This window comes from Telopea speciosissima, chromosome 10, assembly GCF_018873765.1.
Source record: "Telopea speciosissima isolate NSW1024214 ecotype Mountain lineage chromosome 10, Tspe_v1, whole genome shotgun sequence".
NCBI classification, from domain to species: domain Eukaryota; kingdom Viridiplantae; phylum Streptophyta; class Magnoliopsida; order Proteales; family Proteaceae; genus Telopea; species Telopea speciosissima.
In genome coordinates this window covers 21,137,267-21,157,950 of record NC_057925.1, presented here as the reverse complement: position 1 = coordinate 21,157,950, position 20,684 = coordinate 21,137,267, and the positions used below count along the sequence as shown (strand labels likewise).

At 40.7% G+C, this 20,684-nt stretch overlaps 1 protein-coding gene across 2 annotated transcripts in view; it reads right to left on the bottom strand.

Moving 5' to 3' along the window:
* The window catches only part of LOC122641885, a 31,132-nt gene that overhangs the window by 1,558 nt on the left and 8,890 nt on the right, over positions 1 to 20,684 (bottom strand). The window lies entirely within an intron of this gene.

Below are 20,684 nucleotides of genomic sequence, written 5' to 3'. Positions count from 1 at the left end.
CTCATTTCAATATTTCCCTAGTGAAAGGTTCGCTTGAAGAGTAAAGATTTTGAAAGACCAAGTTCAATCCCAATATAGAAACTTAAACAAGTTGAGCATGGTCCAAACTCCTAAAAGGCAAGCCTGACAGAGTAATACAAACACAAGAGTAAGAAATAGACAAGTCTCACAAGGAAACAAAAAAATATGTTAATTATATACTAAGGGGTATATTATGTAACTCGATAGAAGGGATATTCCTTCTAATCTAGATATAAGTTTGGGGTTCATATTACAATTAGCATTAGACCTAGGTAGGTTTCCGAGTTGTATTATTACTTATTTCTAATTTCTAGTTCTGATTCCTAGTAGGATTAGGAATCTATCTTTGTAATTCCTTTTTTACTATAAATAAAGCTATGGGGGCAACAGCTTAGGCTATCTTTGGTATAGTTTAAATTTATGTTTATCTGACACATAAACATAAATAGATGTGTTTGATCCCTATTTCTCATTAAAATAAATCAATATAAGCATAAATTCATAAACAGCTCTAGAGTTGTTTATGACTTATCACCATAAACTGTTAATGTTTGTTTATGCGGGTACCATTAATGAACATGTGTAGAATTGCTACTTAAGTGAGGGTAAATTGGTAAAATTAACAAAAATTAGAACAAAGCCTCTCTCTCTCTCTCCAACCCCACTCTGCCCCCACCATAATACATAATATATTCTTCACTTAAGCATACCAAACCTATTTTTCATTATATAGTCTATTATGTCTAGTAGTAACCAAATTATTATTGTTTATACCCATAACCTATTATCATAATTGATTATTCTTAAATAGGTCATAAATATAAATATAAACTACGCCAAAGAGAGCCTTAGATATCGACTTTTGTTTCTAAGTTGTTCCCCTTCCTCCCCCATCTCTTCTCTTCTTCTTCAGATCCTGGTTAGTATTCTCTTTCGTTACATGGTATCAAAGCGATGAAGAGGAAGAAGAAGAAGCAAAAAAACATCTTGATGTGAAGTTTTAGTTCTGTATTGAAAAAAAAAACTACATACACCGTGTTCTCTGGTTTGTCCATTGACGGAGTGTTCTTCTTGAGTGCTGCTGCTATCGATTGATTCAAGAAAAAGATCCAACTTATTGCTATTTGCTGCTGGTGTGTTATACACTTACACTGTTGCTGCCTGGAATTTGCTGTCAAACTCTCCAATAAGCAGAACATTGAGGCTGAAACTTATGGCAAAGGTGGCCTTTCCTTATGCAACCCAAGCTTGAGGAACCTTTCCACCTGAATCATCTTCTGCAGTGGGGTTCCCTTAACCCAGATCCGGATTTTTTTACTTTACCGCTAGACCTAGTTTCAGCATACTCATTTACTTGATACTTTGTTGTTTTTGCCGGATTGTGGATTGCCGTCCATAGCTCTCGGGGAGAGTAACTGATGCAGTTAGACGTTGGATTAAATAGGAAATTTTTGTAATTCTTCTTTTTCTTCTTTTATTCATATTAGAATCGTAGGAAGGTAAGAGTCCAAGTTTATTTGAGAATTGTTAGAAATCAGTACTAACCAGCAGAAGAAGAAGAGAAAGAAAGAAGGAGCACACTATTGTGAGAAGGAAGACAGCAGCCTGCGATAGAAGATAGATTTTATCGCAGGCCTTGGGTTCTATTAATAATAAAGTCAAAGTAAAATAAGGTAAGTAGGTTAGGGGTTTATTAGGAAATTACCTCTAAGCCCTTACCTATTACACCTTAACAAATAAAGACATAAAATAAAGAAACTTACATAGAACCCCAAAAACCCAAAATAACAATGACAAAACTACCCCTAATTCTTAACACTCCCCCTCAAGCTAGAGCATCTAGGTCTCCCATGCTCAGCTTGTTACAACAGGTACGAAAATTAGGAGCAAACAAGGATTTGGTGAAGACATCAGCTAGCTGATTCAAAGATGAAACAAACAGAGTCTCAACTAGCTTTTTCAAGACGGCATCGCAAACTAAGTGACAATCTACTTCAATATGTTTAGTCCGCTCATGGTAAACAGGGTTACTAGCAATATATATAGCTTCCTGGTTATCACAGTAAATCTTCATCGGTGTAGGCACAGGAAATCTCATCTCAAGTAGAAGAGACTTGAGCCACATCAACTCAGCTGTAGTGTGGGCTATAGCCCAGTACTCTGCCTTTGCACTCGACCGCGCAATAGTAGTCTACTTCTTACTACGCCACGAGACAAGATTACCCCCAACAAAAGTACAATAACCTATAGTGGAATGACGCTCATTTGCCGATCTTGCCCAGTCTGCATCAAAATACGCAACCAGATCCATATGCCGATTAGGACAATAAATCAGCCCTTTACCAGGGGCACCCTTCAAATAATGAAGGATTCGAATGGCAGCATCCCAGTGAGCTTTCTGAGGAGTATGCATAAACTGGCTCAGAACACCAACAGCAAAAGAGATGTTTGGTCTCGTGACAGTAAGATAAATCAACTTTCCAACTAAACTCCTGTATTGAAGATCCATGGGAATATCCACTAGCTTGGATGCAAGCATGCCAATATCAGACAAAATATCTAACACATATTTCCTCTGGGAAAGACTAATACCCTTCTTGTTTCTCACAACCTCAATGCCAAGAAAGTAGTGAAGGTCACCTAAGTCCTTGGTCTGAAAAATTTGTTGTAAGTAAGCTTTTATCTCAGCAATGCCTGACACATCATCACCAAAAACAATAATATCATCAACGTACACAACTAGAACCACCAACTTGCCACCATAACGATGAACAAACACAGAATGATCAAAGTAACACTGCGAAAAACAGCACGATACAACTGTGGCATTGAACTTCTCAAACCATGCTCTAGGTGATTGTTTGAAGCCATAGATTGCTTTTGCAATTTGCACACCCAAGTACTACTCTCCCTAAGCAACATACCCTCCATACGCCTCCTGGAGATCACCATATAAGAAGGCGTTTTAATATCCAACTAAACAAAGGCCAATCAAAATTAATCATAGAAATAAGGAGATGGACATAATTCAGCCGAACAACAAGAGAGAAGGTCTCAAAGTAGTCAACAGCATAAGTCTATGTATATCCTTTGGTAACCAGACGGGCTTTAAGCTGCTCAACAAAACCATCCCAAGGTATTTAATTGTGTAAACCTAGCGACACTTAACAATTTCCTTTCCAGAGGCATATCTACCAAACTCCAAGTGTGACGAGACAAGAGAGCATCCATTTCAAATTCACCATGGCCTTCTTCCAATAAGGAAGATGAAGAGCCTCGATCGAAGTTTTGGGGAATAGGATTGGAAGACAAGTATAAGGCAAAGTTATGAACAGAGGGTAAGTGAGCAAGAGACACATACTTATCAATAGAATATAAAGCACTGGACTTTTGAGTGCAAGAGCGAGTACCTTTACGAAAAACAATCGCTAAGTCATCAGTGGAAGATGAAAAGGTAGAGCTTCACTAGACGAAGGAGCTGGCAGAGGTGGTGAGTCAGGTGATAAACCTTTCCGGAAGTGACTCATTGTGACAAAACTGGTTACACTGTTGATTTTTGTCGGGAAACAAGTGGAACCGGTAGGACCTCTTGTTGTGGTACGGACTTGTCATGTCACCGATAAACCTGTAATAGTGGTGTAGAGAAAGGGACAAGAGCAGGGACAAGAGGGGCATCAACATGCCACTCATCATCAGAGATAGAGGACGATGAAGAAAAATAAGGATGGTCCTCAATGAAGGTGACACCAACACTCACAAAATACCTATGGGCAACAGGGTTATAACACTTGTACCCTTTCTGGGTACAAAAATATCCAAGAAAAACACACTTAGTGGACCTGGAAGAGAGTATATCAAAATGAGTATGTAGCTTGTGAACAAAACAAATACACCCAAAAACACGAGGTAAATGAAAACTTGGTTAACCAGGAAAAACAATGGAAAAAAAAGACTTGTCGGCAAAAACAGAAGAAGGCATTCGATTAATTAGGTAACATGCAGTAAGTACCCCTTCACACCAAAATTGCTTGGGAACATGCATATGGAACATTCTAGTGCGGGCAACCTCAAGTAAACGTCTATTCGTTCCGCCACCCGATTTTGTTGTGGAGTGTAGGAGCAGCTAGTTTGGTGAATCATTCCATGAGAAACATAAAAGTCAGAAATATCACATTGAACATACTCCAAAGCATTATCAGAACGAAAATTTTGATAGATAAACCAAATTGAGTTTTTATTTCATTATAAAAATTTTGGAATACAGAGAGAAATTCGGAAAGATCCTTCAAGAGATACAACCATGTGAGATGAGAATGGTCATCAATAAAAGTAACAAAAGATATGAACCCACTCCGATTCTTAACAATGACAAGGACCCCAAATATCCGAATGAACTAAAGAAAATAAAGATGCACTATAATCCATAGGACGAGAAGGGAAAGAGGCACGATGATGTTTTCCCAACTCATAGGCTTCACACTCTAACCAAGACACAGACTTAAAAGAAGGAAATAACAATTTTAACCTAACTAAAGACAAATAGCCTAAACGACAGTGCCACTGGAATGGAGACACCCCACCAACAGAGACAGCAGCGGCAGACGAGGAAGGAGCACCATGGTCAAGGTAGTAAAGCCCATCTTTTTCACACCCTCCACCAATCTTCTTCCTCGTGTGAAGATCCTATAAAACACAATAAGAGGAAAGAAGGTCACAGAATAATGTAAAGCTTTAGTTAGTTGACTGACAGAAAGAAGATTCAATGGTAACTGAGGAATATGCAACACAAATGAGAGACTCATGGAGGGAGTGGGTGAGATGGTACCATGCCCAGAAACAGGAGTAGAAGAACCATTTACCAGAATAACAAGTGAAGATGAATGATTATGTGAATTTGAGTGGTAAATAATGATGACTCACCAATCATATGAGCAGAAGCCCCGGAGTCAATTTTTAAGGATGGAGTAGTAGTAGTAAGAAGAGCAGGTGTACCTGGCTACCTGCATGAGCTAGAGTTGCAAAAGAAGATGACGGCCTGGTGAGTGTTGTAAACGCCGTAATATCTGGGAGAGATCATCACGGTGAGGAGTTGTAGTAGAACCACTACCTGGTAGGGAAACTTGTGGAGAATCATTATGGGAAGCACAATCACTACCTCCTTCAGACGCTGCATGATTGGCAGATTGAGTTGCCCAATCGGGTTTGCCATGCTTGTCCCGACAAAAATCAACAGTGTGACCAGTTTTGCCACAATGAGTACACTTCCGAAAAGGTTTATCACCCGACTGACCACCAGTGGCACGATCACCACCACCACGTCCTCCCCCTGAGTTACGTCCACGACCACATCCACGTCCACGTCCAACCACAAAGGCAGAATTCTCCTTGGGAGTAGAGTCGGTCTTTCTAGGAGAAGAGATACGTTGTTGGAGAGAGAACGTGTCAACAAGAGTAGGTTTCTCCATCAAGAATATGTCCCTTGGCAGACTTCAAATCAGAATTTAGCCCAGCCATAAATTTAGACAGAAAAAATTCATTCCACTGCGTCTTTAATTTATCAATATCGGTGGTGAGGGGCTGAAAAACATTTAATTCCTCAACAAGGCCTTTAAAAGTGTTGTAGTAGTCTTGGAGAGGCTTGTTGGACTGCCGGAGCTGAAAAATTTTCTCATATAAGTCATAGACTCGTTTCATGTTTTTATCCTGTGAATAGGTGTCCTTCAAATCATCCCACATACCTTTAGCAGTGGTGTGAAACATCACATTTGCAGCATTCTCTGGTTCCATGCTATTCCATAACAAAATCAAAATAATGGCATTGTCTTGCATCCAATCCTCATAATCTTTTGAATCGGAGGCAGGTGGATCAGAGATAAGATACTTGAGTTTCTTCTTGGCCATAATGTAAACCTTCACAGCTTGAGCCCATATCAAATAATTCGAACTCTCTTTCAGCTTGATAGAGGTAATAGTGACATTCACAGTGTCAGTTTCAGATGTAACCATAGGATTAGTTTATTCTCTCCCATAGCACCAATAGAGAAAAATAAAACCAGTAAAAAAAATATCACAAGGGTACAGCCAGCCAACGATAGGACAGCAACCACACACAAACAAGACCCCAACTATTGCAGAATTCCAAGTGCAGCAGAAAAAATAAGGAATGATCCAGAAGAGTAAGAATCCAGGAACCAGAAAAAGAGAACCAAAAAAAACAGAGCACTTCCGACTGTAATAAAGGAGTTTTTACAGAAATTACAACCAGCAGGGTGAGAGATCCTGAAACAGGGATCGAAGCTAGTACCCGTAGGGGGGAATGAAACCCCAAAATAACAGCCTAAGCAAACAAGTGGGGCTGAAACTGTGAAGCCATCTGTGGGGCTCAAAAGTGCTCTGAAAACAGAGCATCTGCAGGTGTAAAGAACAAATCCAGAAGTACTCGATCAGCTCAGCAGAATAGGATAAGGATCAGGTCGAGTCTTCCTCCAGGCTGGTCCAAAGAGTCTTCAAAAACTCAGAACCAGAAGATGGAGAAATCTCGAAGAACTTCACTTGTTTCTATTTTCTGAAAATAGAAACTTAACTGTATCGATTCCAGAAATTAGAAACTTTCCATCCTCCAAAGGCAACTTCAAAGGATGGTGTGTATATCACCAATTATTATCACACCAAAATACTCCATTCATGTATATATGGAGTCTTCAATCCATCACAGAAAACAGGAGCAGCAATAGGTGGCTGCACACCAGAAAACCAAAACCGAGTGAAAGATCAGTAGAAAGACATGAGAGAAGATCCTTTAGCTGATTAGTATTGCACTATTGCTCTGATACCATGTTAGAAATCAGAACTAACCAGCAGAAGAGGAGAAGCACACTGCCGTGAGAAGGAAGACAGCAGCCTGCGATAGAAGATAGATTCTATTGCAGGCCTTGGGTTCTATTAATAATAAAGTCAAAGTAAAATAAGGTAAGTTGGTTAGGGGTTTATTAGGAAATTACCCCTAAGCCCTTACCTATTACACCTTAACAAATACAACAACAAACTCAGCCTTATCCCAACTTAATGGGGTCGGCTACATGGCTCCAAACAAAACAAAGCAAGGAAAACTGAGTTTTAACCAAAAAGGGAAGAAAAGATGGAAAAAGCCGGGTGGGAGAACAGAAGAACAGTGAAAAAGGAAAACGCAAAATGAAAAAAGGAAATAGATAGTAAGAGGGAAGAGGCACAACCCAACACGTCAGGAGAATTAGCTAAATGGGATCTGGTACATGTATCCTTGCCCTCCAATAGGCTCTACCTGAGGTCATACTTGGTACAAGGCCTAGACTATGCATGTCTTTCCTCACCACTTCTCCTATGGTCATTTTAGGCTTGCCCCTAGTTTTTTTAGTTCCTTCAATCGGAATCATATCACTCCTTACTGGGGCGTCTCTAGGCCTCCGTTGAATATGACCATACCACCTTAACCAACTCTCTCGGAGCTTGTCACTAATCGAGGCGACTCCCAGGTCCACTCTAATATGATCATTCTGTACTTTATCCTTCCTTGTTTTTCCATACATCCACATTAACATCCTCATCTCTGCTACACAAAGTTTATTAATATGACATTTCTTAAATGCCCAACATTCTACCCCGTACATCATAGCTGGTCGTACAATAGTCCAATAAAACTTTCCTTTGAGCTTTAAAGGAATACGTCAATCACACAACACTCCAGATGCAACCAATCCACTTTAATTCTTTGTGAAACGTCATCCTCTATGTCACCTTCTTTACTTATAACTGAACCTAGATATCTAATATAGTCACTTTGCGGTATCTCTCTTTCCTCAATTTGCACCATATCAATATCCCTCATAGTGTGACTAAAGTTACACATCATATACTCCTTCTTCATTCTACTAATCTTAGAGCCTCTTATTTCCCTAAAAATAAAGAAAATTACATAGAACCCCAAAAACCCAAAATAGCAATGACAAAACTACCCCTAATTCTCAACAAAAATGTTTTCTGTTTTAGATTAGATAGAGACATAGAGTTGGGTAAAGTTATGATTTCAGTTTCAGATAGGATTAGGACTTTTATTTTATAAAAGGGCATTTAACCCACGATGGAGCATAGTACTATATTCATGATATATCGGTATCTCTATCCTACCGAGATATCCGAAATATCCGAGATATCGCTGAATATGACCGAAATATTGCATTTTTTCTGCAATATTTCTGGGGTCCATCTCGGGGTATTTGGCCATATCTAGGCCCTCGAAACTTCATGGACAGCCTTATTTAAGCTTAATAAACACATTTAAACCATAAAATTGTAAAAATGTGAATTCAAATTGGTGTTTTGGGCTTGCACCTTGATTGACATACGGTGCCGACCCTAATGTATAAATAGTTAAATACACATAGATTAATGAAACCACAACGAAGTTACAAATTACAAGTGCTAAATCGCTAATAGTAGTTGTTGTGCCTCCCTGATCAATCCCACTCATGCCTCGCCGAGTCGACGCTCTTTGTTTGAAGGACATATGGACCACGGTATAGAATCGGAGAAGAAACGAGTGTAGTCATCCACAAGTGTCACGTAAATGGAATCATCAACATACTCGTAGGTAACCTATCCTAGGATATAAACTAGGTTTACCAATCGATCCAATCCGTGAAGAAGATGATCCACTGTGATATGATGTTGGCGCCAAGGCAAGAGGCGATGGTATGGGTCGCATGTATGGCAGAGGTTGGTAGCTAGTCCGCTAGGGTATGCAAAGATCTTATCTACAAAGATGATCCAAGATGTCCTCGGGATCGGGACTGTAGTCATCCCCTACCCCACTAAATCCGCCATACGATGATGATCCATATCCATATCCACCGTAAGGTTGTGATGCACCATAATCCGATGCCAATGGAGCGGCATGTGCGCAAAAGATGGGGCACGCCAATGTCCAGCCGGTCCTCCCTCCCTATCACCCATACTCAAACCACCAACAGAGCTAGATAGGTTATTAATGTCCATGCGATCAGGTTGAATCAGTGTTACGACCCCCACGCTCGTCCGTATGATGTAGGGGCCTCTCAAGGGGGGGTGCGGGGCACGGCTCGTGGGTCCGTATCTCAGCGGCATGATCAAACCGCGTCTCCAGCTGAATCGGAGCGGCTCTACAGTACCCGTGATCCTGGGCCTCATAACCTACCACATAACGCCTTCGCATGCCGTCAAATTCTTCACCAAAGATCACCACCACCAAAGATTACCACCACCAAAGATCACCATCACCACTACCAAAGATCACCATCATCACCATCATCATCATTCGAGGACTTGACTCGCTTCATCATCGCAACATTGCCACCAGCTGGGCTAGAATGGTACGTGAGGCTTCCCTTGCATGTATCTCACCATATACTCGCCCACATAAGCACCAATCTCGTGGTTATCTACGGGGTCGGGCCTACCTCCCTCCTCATCCAACACCGGCTCACCTCTATCCTCACCCAATCCACAACAGGGTCCTCATCGTCCGAGTCAACTTGAAAGATGTCGCCTAGATCAATGGTGCCTCCTCGTCCTCATGTCCTACGCGTATGTGTTGCGCTTTGACCTCAAGTCAGCGCAAATACACCAGTACGCCGATAACGTTGAGACCCCAATTGCTGCGCTTTGGAGCGGATGAGCGCAAGGTACTCCAGCCTCTCACAACCGGATGCGTAACATATTTGGGCAAGGACTTTAATTGCTATTCTTCTTAAGTTTTCACCGATTCCCCATACAACACCCGCCATTCAACGCATTACAAGTTTACAACAAAAAACATGTGTCAAATGTTGTTTCAACTTTCAACTTTCAAATTTCAATACATATGTAATTTAAAACTTAAAAGAATTACCAAAGATCACCACGTGCTCTCGCTCAGATCGCAGACCTCGCGCTCCAAAACTTCCCATGCATCCCTAAATACCTTGATCTACACCTACGTGGAAAATTAGTAAGTACTTCTTCACTACTTATTTGAAAGCATCAATAAGTCGAAGTTTCCAAATGAACTCACTTCATTGTTGCAAATTGCTAGAGTCGCACCATCCGGCTCCAACTTCTTCACTACTTGTTTCACAAAGATCAATAAATTGAGTTTCCAACCCAAGCCTATTGTTATATCGATACTTAGGGTTCAAGTAGTATGCAAATATGAAATATAAAATAGAGGTATTGTCATTGAATGCATAGTAATTAGTAAATAATAAAACTATGAATTAGTAAACATAAAACAAATTTACTCACGACCTTATGCATGGTGGATGCATAAGTTGATTCTCCCACGAGCATTTATGATATCTAAGAAGTGTTACTCGAGGAGCCACACTATAGACACTATCTTTCATCAAGTCTATTGCAAAGATATAGGACTGGCATGGTTGGGCCCTTCAGAGCGAGTCGCAACATGTAGAACTTTAACTACGGCTCTAAAACTTTCACCACTTTGCTTAGTTTGGTCCGTAAGTCCTCGGATGACATCGTTGTTCGCGCTTCCCTCCCATTTGCGCCTTGGAACCCTTCCATTCAAACCACTCCTCGAAGCAAACATGCTTCTCGGCCGACCTTCTTTATCTCAATGCTTTTGAGAGCAATGTAGTTGGTGGCAAATCTTGTGATGCCAGGCTAACCAAGTCACCCCACATTTTCCCTCAATAAATTGAGCGCATAAGAGTGGTTGTATACAAAGTTGGTGACTTGCTCGCACTTTCAACCACAGTCTTCACCAACTTTAACTTTCCCATATCTTTTAGCATTAAGTCAACAATGGGCTACACAAGGAGTCTGAGGAAAAGCCGGTACTTTACTATTGTTCATCATCTTCTCACCGCCACTGAAGTTACTTCCATCAGTCTGCATAATCTGGACAACATTCTCAATACCTACATCTTTTTCCACTACTTCCTTTAACAATGCAGTAAATATATTTTGCATCCTTTATCTCTTTGATGCATCCACAGATTGAGGAACACCGTCCCTCCCATCACAATAAACCATGAAATTGATGATGGACTTTCTTATAGGCCTAGTCCATCCATCTGCCATTATAGTCACCCCATATGTCTCCCACATATTCCTCATCTCACTAATGTACTCATCAATCTCACTCTTTTGTTGAGGTAGATAAACATTCATTACCTCATATGGGGTGGGGCCCTTGAATCCTGGGCGCCTCTGCAATGGTATCCATCACGATATCATAATGGGGGCCTTATGCAAAGAGTTTCACTTGGATGGTATAGTATAGCATCCACTTAGCTATCGATTCTTTAACCAATCCCTTCATCCCCTTCCACGCTCCTTCGATTCTCGGGGTCGATCGCTTCCTTTCTTCTTATGCAATTTAGGATCGATGTTGATGGTGTACGGTACTAGTAGAGGTGCTGGGGCTGCCTCACACTTTGGATCTTTTAAAAGGATTCAAAGTTCTAGGACCTCCAAACCCGCCACCCTCCACTACCCCCTACTTTTTGTCTATTGATCATCTTGAAAACTTACTCTACTCTTGAAACAAATCACTAAAATCCCTCCTCCTCTGCTTTTGTATGTCATCGTGCATCGTAATGTCATCATCATCATCGTGAGGAGTCATCATCATCATCATCATCATCATCATTGTATCGCCTTCCTCCTCCCATCGAACTCCTCACTGTATCCTCAAGTTATTCTCTTATCCTTTGCTTGTCACCTTCCTCTTCTTTCTTCCCCTCAAACTATCACCAATCTCCCAGCTACTTCGTAGGGACCATATGACAACCTACAACATCTTTAGATCCTCCAAATGATGTTGTTTAAGTCTACGGACCCACCTCCCATAAATTGCATGACATATAGTTACATATAGATTTTCTCTTATCCCCATCAATAGAGTACCATAACCATGCAATGTCACCCCCATCGGCTTGGTGGTCTCTCTTGTTCCCTCTCTCTCTTTGTTCCCTCCGCCCCTTTGTTGACTACTTTCCCCACCTTTTGCTTGCCCTTCGCACGTTGTCTATCACAATCCACCATAATGATACTTGTTTATCGTAATGTAAGTAACACAAATAATTAAAAAACTTAATGTAGATGCACTTCAATTGACACTTTTAGATTACTAATACATTTGTATAGTTATTTAATATTTTTCCCTAACCCTTATATTTTTCACATAATTAAAACCAATTTTTATATATAATGTTAATATAAGTATGACCTAACACAACAAAACCAAAAATTAGTAAACATAATATACATGTAATGCATCTCAAAACATATAGAAATAACTTTCATATTTTTCATTATTTTTAAACTTAAAACTCATATTTTTCCTTATTTATTTCTATTTTTTAATTTTTATATATTTTTCTTAATTTTCGAAAATTAAAAGAATTATTTAAGAACAGAAAAATAAATCCGACATCGTGAAGCCGTAGATCGGCCATTGGTGTCTAACATATATTTAATTCATTACCATCTAAGTCATATTACCCCTAATTATTTCCTATTTTAGTTGTAGGAAAATGAATTTTTAAAACAAAAAATAAAAAAATACATATGGGAAAAATTTTCGACAACGTGAGGTCAGATCGATCTCTCGGTGTCTAACATATATTAATATCATCAACATCCAACAACATTTGTACAAAGTTTTTTTAAAAAATAGTTTTAGAGAAATAGAATTTACCTTAAATAATGAAAATAGGCTTGGATGATGAGCTTAGATGACCCTCCGACGTCTTCCCTGCGACAAGGAGCTTCAACAATGCTTGGATGAAGCTTGGAAGGGAGGAAGAAAAGCAAAAATGAGGAAGAAGAGAGAAAAATTGATTTCACAGCTCTCGTGAAATATCGACCAAGAGCTCGAAATATGGTATAAAAGGGGCCTTAGTGTGACACTATTTGTCACTTTTTCAATATCTCGCGATATATCGTGAGATCTTGCGATATATCGTGAGATCCACGATATATCGACGAGATATTGTATTTTTTTGTTTCGAAAGTGTTTCGTATCTCGGACATGTCGAGATTTAAGAAATATGGCGATATATCGCCGATATATCGCGAGATTTTATACCATGCGATGGAGAATAGAGTTTTGGAATGAAAATTTAGATTTGGTTGGAGCATTACCTGCATCTATGACTGTGGCACTCTCTCTCTCTCTCTCTCTCTCTCTCATAGTTTGAAACCTTCTAATGCAGATTTAATAACAGATTGACACCTGTCAAAGAATTGGTCAACAACCAATCTCTAAGAAACCCCTAACGCCTCTACCTTGTGATTATCTTGTATACACTGGTTTCCTTAACTAAAGGAACCACTCACCCATAACTTCCCTGACGTCTCTCACTTGTGTTTATCTTGTAAATCACTCAGCAATTCTGGTGGAGTTCAAACTCTCCACTCTGCTCTTGTATAAATCTATACGGATACCTCAATGAAAAGGCAACACTTTTGAATCTCAAAATCCTTTGGTCTTTTATGGTATCAAAGCCCGTTTGGTGGCGAAAGGCTATCATCAACATGCCAGAGTTGATTATGAAGATACCTTCAGTCCTGTGGTCAAGCCCACCACAGTTCGTACCGTATTATCCATTGCAGTAAGCAGAAATTGGCAAATCAAACAATTAGATGTGGACAATGCCTTCCTACATGGTTATCTAAATGAAGAGGTGTTTATGGCCCAGCCACAGGGATTCGTTGATTCTCAATATCCCAATCAAGTCTGCCGCTTACACAAAGCTATATATGGCCTTAAACAAGCACCCCAAGCTTGGTTCAATAGGTTCACCACATTTCTCCTTGGAATCGGTTTCACAGCCTCCACTGCTGACTCATCTCTCTTCATTTACAATCATAATGACATTTTGATATATCTTCTACTATATGTAGATGATATACTGGTCACCGGCAATTCGGCAACAACAATGCAGTCCCTTCTTCAACAACTTGGTACCCAATTTGCAATGAAAGATCTCGGTAAATTACACTATTTTTTGAGTATTCATGCTCATCAAGATCATACGGGTATTTATCTCAATCAATCCAAATTTATTTCTGATATTCTACATCGCACAAAAATGGCCAACGCAAAGCCCATGGCCTCACCAGTTGCAACAGGTGCAAAATTATCAGCACATGATGGTGATCCTATGCCCGATGTGACTCTGTTTCGTAGTACAATGGGTTCACTATAGTACTTGTCGTTTACCAGGCCAGATATCACTTACTCTGTAAATCAGGTATGCCAACACATGCACAAACCTCGTACTACCCATTGGGAAGCAGTCAAAAGAATTTTAAGATATCTGAAGGGCACAATCAACCATGGTTTGTTCATACCTAAGGGAATACTTTCACCACTTACAGCTTATTCAGATGCCGATTGGGCCGGCGATGTAGATGACAAACGCTCCATCACGGGTTATTGTATCTATTTGGGTCAAAACCTAATCTCCTGGGCTGCAAAGAAACAACCAGTGGTGTCTCGTTCAAGTACAAAATCTGAATACCGAGCTCTTGCTATTACTGCAGCTGAACTTTCATGGATCCGTACTCTGCTCAAAGACTTATGTATCTGTATTGATACACCACCAACGCTTTGGTGCGATAACATCGGTGCAACGAGCCTTGCTTCCAATCCTGTCTTCCATGCACGCACAAAGCACATAGAGGTGGACTACCATTCTGTACGTGATCGTGTCACTCGAAAGGACATGCAAGTTCGGTATATCTCCACATTGGATCAGGTTGCAGACCTTTTTACAAAGGGTCTCACAACTCCCAGATTAAAATTCTTAAGAGACCAACTCACCGTGATTGAAAATCCCATTGGTTTGAGGGGGGGTAATAACAGATTGACACCTGTCAAAGAATTGGTCAACAACCAATCTCTAAGAAACCCCTAACGCCTCTACCTTGTGATTATCTTGTATACACTGGTTTCCATAACTAAAGGAACCACTCACCCATAACTTCCCTGACGTCTCTCACTTGTGTTTATCTTGTAAATCACTCAGCAATTCTGGTGGAGTTCAAACTCTCCACTCAGCTCTTGTATAAATCTATACGGATACCTTAATGAAAAGGCAACACTTTTGAATCTCAAAATCCTTTGGTCTTTTAAGATTTATCACCAAACTGGGCTTCTTTGCTTAGTAATAAGTCTAGAGTTGGGTTATGTACATGTTGGGGCTTTAAAACCATCGGTTTCCAATGTAATAGGTCACTTTTATGTTCCTAAAGTATGGGTAATTAGGTTACAGTTGCTTTGTAGGTTAACAATGTAAGTAGAAGGAGAATAGGTTGAAGAAGGAAGAAGAAGACAGGAGAGGAAGGAGGAGTCAAGAGAGAAGAAGAGAGAGTATTTCGATTCTAATGACTTGTATGTGAGAGTAATCTCTGCACCAATATTACTTCATTAATAGGAATGAGAGAATTACATACACCTCCCTAGGGAGGTAAAAGGTAAAAAGGATAAAAAAATAGAAAATACACAATAGGGCAACTAGACAAAAGGCTAGTTCCCAAACTACCCTTATCACATAACTTCTAACACTCCCCCTCAAGCCGGAGAATAAATGTCATGCATTCCCAGCTTGCATAGGAAAGTGCCAAACTGAATAGAGGAAAGAGCCTTGGTGAAGATATGCGTCAGTTGATCACCAGTCTTCACAAAAGGAGTACAAATGCAACCAGAGTCATTCTTTTCCTTGATAAAGTGTCGATCCACTTCAACGTGCTTGGTCCGGTCATGTTGCAATGGATTGTGGGCAATAGTGATGGCTGCCTTGTTATCACAGTAGAGTCTCATTGGGCCTTCAGTGTCAAATCCTAGATCTTGAACAAGTCTTTTCAAACATATAAGCTCACACACTCCATGAGCCATAGCTCTAAATTTTGCCTCTGCGCTGGATCTAGCTACAACATGCTATTTTTTGCTTCTGCATGTAACCAAATTACCTCCTACAAAGGTACAACAGCCGGAGGTAGATCTCCTGTCTGTAATGGATCCAACCCAATTGGCATCAGTGAAACCTTCCACTCTCAGGTGATTGTGCTATGCATACAACAGTCATTTCCCTGGAGAAGACTTCAAATATCTGAGAATGCGATACACAGCATCCAAGTGGCCACTCTTGGGGGCATGCATGAATTGACTCACAACTCCCACTGCATAAGAGATATCTGGGCGTGTCATAGAGAGAGATAGATAAGCTTCCCCACTAGCCTTTGGTACTTTCCTGCATCAACAAGAGAAGGACCACAATCTTCTCCTAGTTTGTGATTTTGCTCAATAGGAGAATTTGCTGGTTTGCAGCCTAGCATCCCTGTCTCTGTCAACAAATCAAGAGCAAACTTTCGTTGACATATGTTGATTCTTCTCTTGGTCCTCGATACTTCAATTCCTAAGAAATATTTCAAGGGACCCAAATCTTTGATTTCAAACTGTTGAGCTAAGTAAATCTCAGTTAGATCATCTCTAGTGACCACAATATCATCAACATAGACAATAAGGGCTATGATGGTATCATTGCCCCACTTGGTAAAGAGAGTATGATCCGCTTGGCTCTGGGAATATCCATTCTTCAGAATAGCCTGCCGGAAGCGCTCAAACCATGCCTTTGGTGACTGTTTGAGGCCATACAGTGCCTTCTTGAGGAGGCACACTTTCCCTTCAACTGAAGATACTTTGAAGCCTGGTGGGTTTGCATGTACACTTCCTCTTCCAAGTCTCCATGAAGAAAGGCATTCTTCACATCTAACTGATATAATGGCCAATCTTTATTGGCAACCAATGATAAAAAGACTCTTATAGAGTTGTACTTAGCCACAGGAGCAAATGTCTCTTGATAGTCAATTCCTTAAACTTGATTGTACCCCTTGGCCACCAACCTTGCTTTGTATCTGTCAACAGTACCATCAGATTTATACTTGATTGTGTAGACCCATCTGCATCCAACTGGGACACGTCCCCTAGGAAGATCCACCAATTGCCAAGTACCATTCTTCTCAAGTGCCATCATCTCCTCCATAGTTATTAAGGCGTCACCATGGCGTCCAGGCTCCATAGTTATTAAGGCGTCACCATGGCGTCCAGGCTCCTTGGTCGCCTTGGACGCCATGGCGGTGTTGCCTTGAATTTTGACCCTCTAAAATGCCATGGTTGCTTTCCCGCCTTGATAACTATGATCTCCTCAGACATAGCTTGTCTCCACTTTGGGTCAGACATAGCATCAGTAACATTCCTGGGAATAGAAGCAGTAGAGAGAGCGGCAATAAAGGCAAGACCTGTAGGAGAAAGAGAATCATAGGAAACAAACTAGGCTATAGGATTAGTACAAGCTCTTTTCCCTTTTCTAACAGCAATAGGAAGGTCTAAGACAAATGGAGGAGAAGGGATGTCACCTGATTGAGGAGAATGAGTCTCAGGATGTGGATCTGGATCCAAAGATGACTCTTGGTAGGTCTTCTTTCCTCACCTCTTTTATATTTAATGTGGTAATCCTTCTTACCAAAACCACTTTCAACAACCAATTCTGTATTCACATCCACATCCACAGTCCTGTGCTTTCCAATATCAAGCATAAAGGGAGAGATAGGTAGAGGATAATGAAGGAAATCAACAGCCTGTTCACTTCCACAATTCTCTCCCTGAAGAGGATGCTGAGAAGGTGCAAAGAAAGGGACAGACTCAAGGAAGGTGACATCTTTGGAGATTAGGCACCTGCGAGAAGAGGGGTGATAGCACTTGTAACCTTTGGTAGTAGAAGAGTACCCAAGAAAGAGACACTTGAGAGCTTTGGGATCAAGTTTAGTGAAATGGAATTTGTTAACATGCACATAACAAAAATAGCCAAAGACTTTAGGAGGGAGAGAGAAAGCAAAAACCTGTAGAAATAAGATTTCTAAGGGAGATTTGAAATCAAGAAGTTTGGTAGGCATGCGATTAATGAGAAAGAAAGTAGTGAGAAGAGTTGTAGACCAAAAGGTCTTGGGAACATGCATACCAAACAAGAGACTACGGGTGACCTCCAATAAATGGCGATTTTTCCTCTCAGCAACCCTATTTTGTTGGGGTGTGTCAATACATGCTAGCTGATGGATAATGCCATTATTAGAGGATCATCTGATAAAAATTCTGAAATGCATCACAAACATCACTTTTATGCTTCATAAGAACAGTCTAAGTAGCTCGAGAAAAATCATCAACAAATGACACAAAGTAACGATAGTCAAATAAAGTAGTAGGGGAAGGTCCCTAAACATCAATATGCACAATATGGAAAGGAGCAGAAGTTCTATTACCATGATATGGATAAGAAGAATGATAGTGTTTGGCAAACATACATGGTTCACATTGAAAAACATGAGAATAAGCAATAGAAGAAAATAAGTGAGGTAATTGTTTCCTTATTACAACAAAAGATGGATGGCCAAGACGACGATGCCATAACATAACAGACACCACAGAACTATTATCATTACGTCCACACACATAGGACTGAGCTGTGGGCAAAAAAGGTTCAAAAAAGTAAAGGCCTTTCTCCTCACGTCCACTACCAATAATCCTCTTCGACACCAAATCCTAAAAAAAGACAATAAGAAGGAAAAAAGGTGACACAACAGTTCAGAGATTTAGTCAAATGACTCACAGATAGAAGATTAAGGGTAAGGTTAGGGACATGAAGAACAGAAGTAAGAGAAATAGATGATGTAACAGGGATACTGCCCTTACCAGAGATGGAGGAAAGGGAGCCATCAGCTACCCTAACCTTATCCTTACCAGAGCAAATGGTATAGGAATCATAATTATAGGATGTACCAGTCATGTGGTCAGTGACACCAGAGTTATGTTAGAGTTTATAGTAGAAATGTAACAGGGGTGGTTTAGGAACTAGACTTTTGACTAGTTGCCTTTTTATGTATTTTATCTTTTTATGTCTTTTTACCTTTTACCTCCCCAAGGAGGTGGATGTAATACTTTTAGTAGTTCTATTGAAGTAATATAGAAGTGTTGAAGAAGTCTCTCCAACACACAACATTCCACCGAAATACACTCTCCTTCCCTCTCTTGTCTCCTCCTTCCTCCTTTTTCTCCAACATCTTCCTCCTTTCTCCCTTACATCCTTAACCTAAATCTCAACTTGGTATCAGAGCAGTTGGTTTGAGAGTCGTATTTAGCCTCTTTCTTCTATTCTTTTTCTTCTCTTGGGAATCCTAGGGTTCAAAGGGTTTCAAGCAGAAGTCACCAATGTAAAAAATCTGGTATAAGAGCATGAAATAGGTTGGAAATAACCTACTCAGATGTTTGAAGATGCTCTTTGAGCTTTGTTAAAGCTCTTGTGAAGTTTTAAGCCATTCCACTACTCTAACAATTACCGCCGACTTCCGACTTGAAGTTCTGGTTCTCTCTCTCTGGCCTGAGTTTCACCTTGAATGGCTCAATAGGATCGCCTAAGGGTGCTCTTTTCATCCCATCTGGTCCCTTTGCAGCTTGACAACCCTGTTTGAGCAGTGCTCCTTTTTGTGGGGTCTCTTTTCCTGCCCAGGTAATATCGAGACTGCAGTTTGTCTGTTCCTCTTGCATTTGGACTGCCAAGTGTTGCTGTCTTGGTTGAGAAATGCTTAGAATCAGCTTGTGTGAGGTGCTTAAGCTTGTTTCAATTGATGTTATCCCTTGGTGGATGCTAGGGTGAAGCTCTTTCCTTTGTTTTACTTGCTAGATTTTTTCTGCTTTTGTTGCAATCCCTATTTGGGTAGAGTGTGGAGTCCCCACTTGAATCGATATCCTAAGGTATTGTTAAGATGGCTGAATCTGAGACTTCTGGGCTTGGTGCGGCTGATTCACAGCCTATTCCTTCCCAACCTTCTCCCACAGCCCCTTAGTTGGTCTATAAAAGCACACCTTTACCGATTTCCTTTGTGAAACTTGATGGCACTAATTACTTGGACTGGTCACATTCGGTGAAGCTTTCCCTTAGGAGCAAAAGGAAACTTGGGTACATTACAGGTGCTATTAAAGCCCCAAAGCCTAGTGCGCCTACTTATGAGAAATGGGAGACCAAAAACTCTACAGTCATGACATGATTGATCTTCTCCATAAAGCCCGAGATTGGGAGAAGATTTATAAGAAAGGAGACTGCCAAGGCCATCGGGACAGTGTCTCTCAGACCTTTGACAGAGTGGGTGACTCTGCCAAGGTCTATCAGCTTCACCAAAAGATTCACTCCATGAGGCAAGGGGACAGAACTACCTCTGAGTACTACAATGTCTTTCTTTGTCTTTTGGAGGAGTATGACCACTACAGAGATCTCCATTTGACCAACCCAGAGGATGAAGAAAATGTGTATCAGACCCTTGAATAGGAGCGGGACTTCTCTTTACTTGGTGGTCTGAACCTTGACTATGAGCCCACCAGACTCCAACTTTCAGGCCGGTCTCCTCTTCCATCTCTTAGTGAGGTCTGCAATTACTTACAGAGTGAGGAGACTCGGCGTGTTACTATGGACCCAACACCAGCATCATCTCATGAGAGGTCAACCCTCAATTCCAATTCTTTCCGAGACACCCGTGGAGGTGGTAGAGGCCAAGGGCCTAACTGTGAGGCAGCCAGTGCAGTGGAGACAGTTGGT